Source organism: Eurypyga helias, unplaced genomic scaffold (genome assembly GCF_000690775.1).
Source record: "Eurypyga helias isolate BGI_N326 unplaced genomic scaffold, ASM69077v1 scaffold12356, whole genome shotgun sequence".
In the NCBI taxonomy this organism is placed as follows: domain Eukaryota; kingdom Metazoa; phylum Chordata; class Aves; order Eurypygiformes; family Eurypygidae; genus Eurypyga; species Eurypyga helias.
Window position 1 is genome coordinate 3616 of NW_010256102.1, and position 7362 is coordinate 10977.

The 7362-nt window shown below is 49.9% G+C and overlaps 1 pseudogene; it reads right to left on the minus strand.

Moving 5' to 3' along the window:
• Window positions 1–5950: 5950 nt before the first annotated feature.
• Window positions 5951–6790, minus strand: LOC104511084 (annotated as a pseudogene).
• Between the last annotated feature and the right edge of the window lie 572 nt (window positions 6791–7362).

A 7362-nucleotide genomic window follows, 5' to 3' on the forward strand; every position in this document is an offset into this window, starting at 1 on the left:
TTGTGATTGGCGCGGGGGTGGGGGGGGGCAGCGGGCGAGCCGAGGCAGGAGGGTAGCGAACGGCAGCGAAGCAGCACGGCCGACTGCGGCTGCTGTTGGTAGGCTGTGAGTGAGGGATGCGAAGGGACGCCCTCCCCTTCCTCCTCCGGAAGGCCGGCACAGCAGCTGCCGGAGCCTCAGCAGTCCCCGACGAGCAGAACCTGACTTCAGTAACCACACACCGTCTGGCTTCTGCTACGGCCCAGGAGTCCAGAGCAGCCGTGTGTGAAGTCAAGAAGAGAAGCAGCACACCTGGAGCTGAATAGAACATCAGTAACACTGCAGAAAACACCCTTTGCTACCTGATTTTCTCCGCGTCCGTATTTTTGGCTTGTCACAGATTAATACAACTGAGGTTTATTTGTCCTTTTTTGTCTTTCCTCCTTTTTGTACTACAAAACTAAGTATTAAAACCAGAGCAATCGACTGCAAATTAAGAAAAATAAAAACTGATGTGTGCAATTGCTAAGTGAGCCTAAATGTACCCATAAATTCTCTCCCTGAAACATAATTCTGCACTACCTGTGACTGGAGCCTGTAATTTCTTTTTCTTTAAAAAAAACAATTAATTAGCTCTGCTTATTTTTTAAGTGGTAATTTCGAGGTGTGGAAATTCTGTCAGCATGGGCAGCTACAAACATGCTGCTGACAGTCAGAGAAAAAAATGCAGCAGGAAGAAAGGCAACACTTGGCCAAACAAGCGCAACACTACTAGCAGGACTGTTTTCTGAAAACTTACGACCCTCTTATTTTTTTTAAAAGCAAGAGGAAGCCAAGAGCTGCCGATTACGTGCTGTCTCTAGCCACTGGTTTTTATTTCTCCTTTTCACATCACGGCGTCATTCAGGCCCATTAAAATCTGCAAAATTACAGGCAAACGCCAGATCGCTTCACAGCAGATGCCTGGAGAGGAAACCTCGTGTGGCTCATCTGCTGGAGGTGCGGAACCACAGCAGCGTGCTGAGATGCCACCACCGCTGCCGCACGCCAGGCCCTCGGGCTGCCGCCAAGTCCATGCTGAGAGATCCCGCATGCGGAGAGCGCAGCCGCTGGCTCACCCGGCAGCCGACGCAAACGTACATGGAGGACTTCAAGAAAAGGTCTTCCTACTGCCAGGGAACGAAGGACAGAGTCAGATCCAGAAAGAAGGAATGCCTCTATAAGCTTCGTCTTCCAGGCTGGAGGCAGGAACTGCATCCCAAGAAATTGAAGGCAAAGGCCAAAGGGATAACCTGATTCTGAAGACGACACGGCGCTAACCGCAGGACAGAGAGTGGGGAGCTGCTAACTCAAGCAAAGCTCTGCCCCGTGCTATCCCACAGATGCTTTTGGTTAGGTCGGATTAAAACACGAGCCAGAAACGAGCAGTGAGCATGCCACAGTGAGATGCTGGTTCACCTGGAACCTGCCTGGAACGTATCCCTGGATGTTTTTTTCCGTGCAGAAGAATTGCTCGGGCCAGAGATGAACAGCGGGCCCTCTGTTGTAGAAAACCATTCACTGTTCACCATCCTTCAGGGGGGACCTGAAAAGGGATGGAGCATTTAGGACCGCCGCAGCTCAGGGGACTGCAGGCCTGCAAGACGCACACCCTTCAATGCTTCCGGCAAAAGAGGTCCTGAAACCACAGCTACAGAAAGGGTGGCGCTACCTGTTCCTCCTCCGCTCTTGTAGGTTAGAACCTTGTAGGTTAGAACCTTGTAGGTTAGGACCTGCGGTAGCAGTAGGATTGGGAAAAAGCCTGCACACGCGGGCTGCCGACCCTGGAATGACCGGCGTGCCCAGGCAGCAGCCCTGACGGCTGCCCAGGCTCCAGGGCACACCCGCTTTGCAAACCTGTCTCCTCCCAGCCACTCCCAAGCCGGACTCGGCTTCCCCTGGATGCAGACATGTGCGCCGTCAGCAAGACAACCCGCTGCGGGGATGGACGACGTGGGGAGGCAGAGAACGCAGCCGGCTCACACGGGCACTGGGTCAGTGGCGAGGAACGAATCCCATACGAGCTTCCATCTACGGTGAAGTGGGGTGAGACCGAAGACAAAAACCCAGCAAACGCGGGTTGGTCTTAGCAAACAGCAACCCCGCCATGGATCACAGTGACTAACCAGCAGAGGCAGTAACCAAGCCTCCTACAGATAAAGGGGCGCAAGCCACACTCTCCTGAGCAACCAGCAAGACCGAAGCCAGGCTCAACACCCTGAACTTTAACTCGAGAGCAAGTGTCCGGCTTGAAAGAGCCCACGGTGAGGAAGTCGCCTCTTCCGCTCGGGAGAGCGGTAACTGCCGTACCACCCCATTTTCAGTCCTCTGAGCAGAAACGAGAGCGTCAAACCCGTACAAAAAAGCCACCCAAGCAAAGCGACGCGTGCTGGGACGAAGATTTTCATATTGGCAGGACATCCGACCTTTGCAGCTCACGTGAAATACTCCGTTTGTCAGAAAGGAGATGCTGGACTAGAAGCTCCACCGGTCTCGACCACGCTGCCAGCGCCTCAGCATCCATGAAGGGAGCAGCAGGCTCTCCAGCTTCCGACCGCCCAGGCCAAGAGACGCCACTTAGAGCCGCAGCGTGAATGGAACCGGCAAGAAGAGCGAGTATACACACAGCACTCACACAGCGGGCTTGCTCCGCCCCTCGGGAATTTGTTACAACTTTCACCTGGCAAATCGGCCAGAATCTTGAAGAAAAAGCCAAAATTTCATAAACTTGCATTTGAAAATAGCAACAGTAAGATCCTTTTGAAAGCTCAACTGCACTGGAGGAGTAGAGGGAACACGCAACAGTGCCCACTGCTCACAAAAATGGCTCCTTCCGTAGTCCACTTATTCTCCTGCATCCCAAAACCCTAACCTCATTATGCCATAATAAGCAGCGAGGTGGATTTGCGAAGAAGATTACGTGAGGGAAAAAGACTGGTGTGTAGTGGCTAAGGAGCAAAGATACCCAGTGAGCTGCTTTAGATTTTAAGGCACGCGTCTTTTTGCTACAGACAGAAAAGCAAAGCTGAAGGGGTTTTCGTTCAGATTCAAAGCAATCCGAGGCTTCAGCTGTGGCCTTAGAGAACGCACAGGCAGAAGAGGGATTTGTTTTCACCTCTGACAGAAACGCATCGACTGGAAAGGGAGCAAATAGCGTCGAGAAAGCAACGCTCGCGGGAAGAGGAACCACGCCAGCTTCTCGAGCACCAAGCCGCAACATGTGCCGACAGCCGGGCACGGTGCAGGAGGAGTGGCTGCTGTGCCGCTCTCCGTGGCACGTTTCTTCGCTGGCGGCTTGGCAGAAAAGCGTGAGAAAATTCCAAACCCCAAAACTTCATTCTTTTTACTCACAGGGAAAGCACCAAGCAATCCCGGTGTGACAGTGACTCAAGCACAGCCGCAGCAGCGCACTTAATCCCGCAAGAACTTCGTAATGAACAAATCAAAGTTCAAAAAAGAGGCGAGTATCTATGTTATTTTACTGCTAGTCTTAGAATTTCGCTCGTAACCGGCACTCAGGACTCGTAAGCGTATGGCAGGGAAGGAACTCAGCTCAGGCTCCAGTAAACTTACGACCAGACAGTATTATGGCTCTGCACTGTGGTATTTTAGATAAAATCAAACTTGCTAAGAAGAAACTGCCAGAATATTTATTGTAAACTCAAATGTATACAATTAATCAGTAAAATTTTTGTCATGCTCTAACAAGCTTCCCTTGGTTTTCTTCATCTGCTCTTGCAGCTTCTCAAGCCAACTGCAGAACACACTGGTTCTTTTTGCTGGCAGAAAGTGTATAGATTGTGTTTCTTCACACCAAAAGGAAAAAAACCCAAAAGCTGAAAAGCCTACTACAATTTTCTGTGGAACAATTTTTTGGCATTGATTTGTTCCCGCTGTCTACCCTTTTCATGCCCAATTTATATACAAATTGATCTAGTACCTCGGGTAAGTATCTTCACATTGTCAAATTCCAGCAGCAGGTGGCCAGGAGCCAGCTGAGTAGTCCAGACTTGAACAAGGAACGTTATCCAGAATCTGGGCTCCCCAGGACACGCAGGCACTGATGCACCGGACTGAGTGCAGGGGCAGACCATCAAGGTGCTTAAAGAGCTGGAGCACGTGAGGGAAAAGGCTGAGAGCACCACGTTTGTTCAGGCCCTAAAAGGAGGCGGCCCTGGGAGGGCCTTAATGCTGTTGCCAACTACCCAACGGGAGGACGTAGGGAAGACAGAGCCAGACGCTTCTTGGAGGCACAGCAGTAGGACGAGAAGCTGTGGACACAAACTGGAACACGGGAAATTCCAATCAAATACAGGAATCATTTTTCACTCTGAATGTGGTCAGACACTGGAAGTGGTGGCCTAGAGAGGCTGAGGACCTGCAGCCCTGGAAGTGGCCCCAACTCACCTAGACAACAGCAACATGATCAATTTGGACCTTCTTTGGGCAAGGTGATGGCTTCTGGAAGTCCCTTCCACCTTAAATTATTCCATCATTCCATGCACTGGGCTTTTATGCCAGTGGCTCTCTCTGGGCAGTCACCTAAGCCAAAGCGCATACAAAGACCTTCTGTTTTGCTTTTGAATCCACCTGATAATTCCTTAGTTTTTACATTTTTGATTTCTTAAAACATAAAATAATCAATGTCAATCACAAACACGACGTTTTCAAGTGACAGCCGAGTACGCTGCTTTACGTACCGGTGGCATTTTATCTGGACTTCAGCACACCGTTGTGAGATGTTAAGCAGTAGCCGAACTCGAGAAAATGCGAAGGCCGTACGCTGGCACGGCATTTTATTAAGATGTCAGATCTTTTTCGTTAGCAGTCAGCCAGCCGCTGAAAACAGCCTGTACGCACCTACCCTACTCAGCGAAAACAGCCCCATTTCCGCAGCTTGTTACGCTCTGAAGCGATTCTGTTCGTTAAGGGCCCACAAAAACGATTACCAGCTTTGACATATATTAAAAGTAACGTTACATTCTGCTCTCCAAAGAACAAAAAATAACACTTTAAATATTCGCTGGCTCCTAAGCTTAGGCCGAGTCCTGTCAGGAAGAGAACCCTGCACTTCAACAGATGGCGCCTTCAACATCAAGTGCATTTCCAAGTGCTTGGCAGAGCGTGCGAACACCATCCCCACTTCCCAGCGGATGAAACCAAGGCACAGAGGTCAACTCCCTCGCCCACGCTGAGGCGGAGAGCGAGTGGCAGAACCAACGGGGCAGAACCTGGGCTTGTCGGTCGTCTGGCGTAAGCGCCCCATCTCACTGCCACGATTCAAGTGCAGCGCCTTAAGCATTTCTGAGGAGCAACGCTCGTACAGCATACAGCGACCAGAAGGGGCGAGCCAGGGCCGGTCAGAGGTTGAGACAATTTCAATCCAAACCAAACAGATTTGGTCACCAATAAATGAAAATGCACTTAAGGGAATGATCACGCAGAAAATTATACACTAACCTGCAGAGAGAAAGCTCATTAAACTTAAGACGTGGTGTCAGCTGTGCAAAAAGTACTGCTTGTCTTAAGCTTGACAGTAGTTCAGGTATTGCTGACTTTTGTCAGGAGCTGTACTTTCCACACCTTAAATGCTGTTCTTCTACCAGCAAGGTACATTTCTCTGGAGAGTCACATAGAAATGGAAATATGGGGCCAAACAACTGCTCAGGAGACATGGATGTGCATGAGGCACAAAAAACCCCACATTAATTGCCTGTGAGGTATGGACCGGGTGGTAGAGAAACACCAGTCTGGAAACATAAGAAAAGTCTAAAATAAATAAGGAGAGGAAAACTGAAAGCCACCCACCAAAAATCACCAAGAAATGCACCTTCACCTAGACGATGCTGCAGAAAAGAAGGTTTGATCCTTGCAACCACTGCCTGGATGAGAAGCATGCTATAGACTAGCCCTGTGGCAGTGCACAGGCATGTCAGAACACCTGTCCTTGAATCGGATGCTCATGAGATGACGCATTTACTGACAGGGACTGCTGATGGGATTGAGAAACGTGTACGCTTGGATGCTGTTCTTCACGGATTTGATGGGAAGGAACTGCATCTTGGCTAGAGTGAGCCTCTTGACTTGGTTCCTGAGTCAGCTGCACGTGCTGAGCTGGATGGGAAGATCCTGCTAAGTGGATTTCTTCATTCTGTCCTTGATGAGCATGGAGATGTTCTAGCGCTTCCTTGGAAAGTGTGATGACGTGCATTTGTTCAGGCTGGGCAGTCTCTATTTGGTTTGCAATCATATTGATGCTTTGGATTTGTTCTGCTTGCTCCTGCTGAGCTGAAAGCAGCAGGTTTTGCAACTGCTGCGGTGGCTGAGCAAGCAGCGCGAGGTTCGCGGCCTGCCCTGCTGTCACGTTGGGGGCATTTTCTGCAGCAACAATACTAATGCCTTGATTATGACTAGGCATGAAGTTTATGTTATGTACAGCGTCTGTGACCAGCAGCTGAATTTCCTGCCCTCCAGAGGTGGCAAGCTGATACTGCTGCAGCTGGAGGATGTTCCTCACTTCTTCTGAACTAGTGTTGCTGCCCGGGGCAGTGCTGGCTTCCTGAAACTGCTTCTCCTTGCTATGAATTTTCAAATGAGACTTCAGGTTGTCCAGACGGGCAAACTGCAAACTACATTCTGGGCAGGAGAAAGGCTTCTTGCCTGTGTGCAAGATGCAGTGTCTTCTCTTAGCGCTGGAATCGGAGAAGGACTTTCCACATATACCGCAAGAATATGGCTTTTCTCCTCTGCAAAGGAATGTGTTTGACCTCATTAAAACAGTCACTTTGACAGTGCTCCCTGTTTGACTACCTCATTACTTCTGTCTGACATCACAAACTGTTCACCACCTTCATTAGTATGTGCTCAAGAGCTACAGAGAGAGCCTAACTGCCCTCCTCCTGTCACACCACCAAAGGGTACAAACTGTATGCTGCTAGAGCTTGACAAGAATGCAACAACTTACTTTGCTCAACTGCAGGCACCAATCATTTTCAGAACATTAATTAACAACGTGGGCTTTAAAACATCCAGAAGTCTCTAAATCCAAACTTGCTGCCCCTCTCGAAGGGATGAGAAGTTTCACTGGAAGCACCTACCTAAGGCCCACAGCAGTTCTCCAGGGATTTAAAGTCTGACATGCCTTTACGCAATGCCTCCCAGTGACATGGGCACAAGACAACTAATGCTATTAAAGAGACGTGATAGGCAGTGTAGGGGGAACACAGCTCAGGCATCTGACCCCAACTGACCGAGGGAGTGGTTCATTCCATAGTACGTCATGCTCGGGGCAGAGGCGAGGGGGGGGTCGGGGAGCCATTACTCTCTCCCTTACTCTCTCTCGTT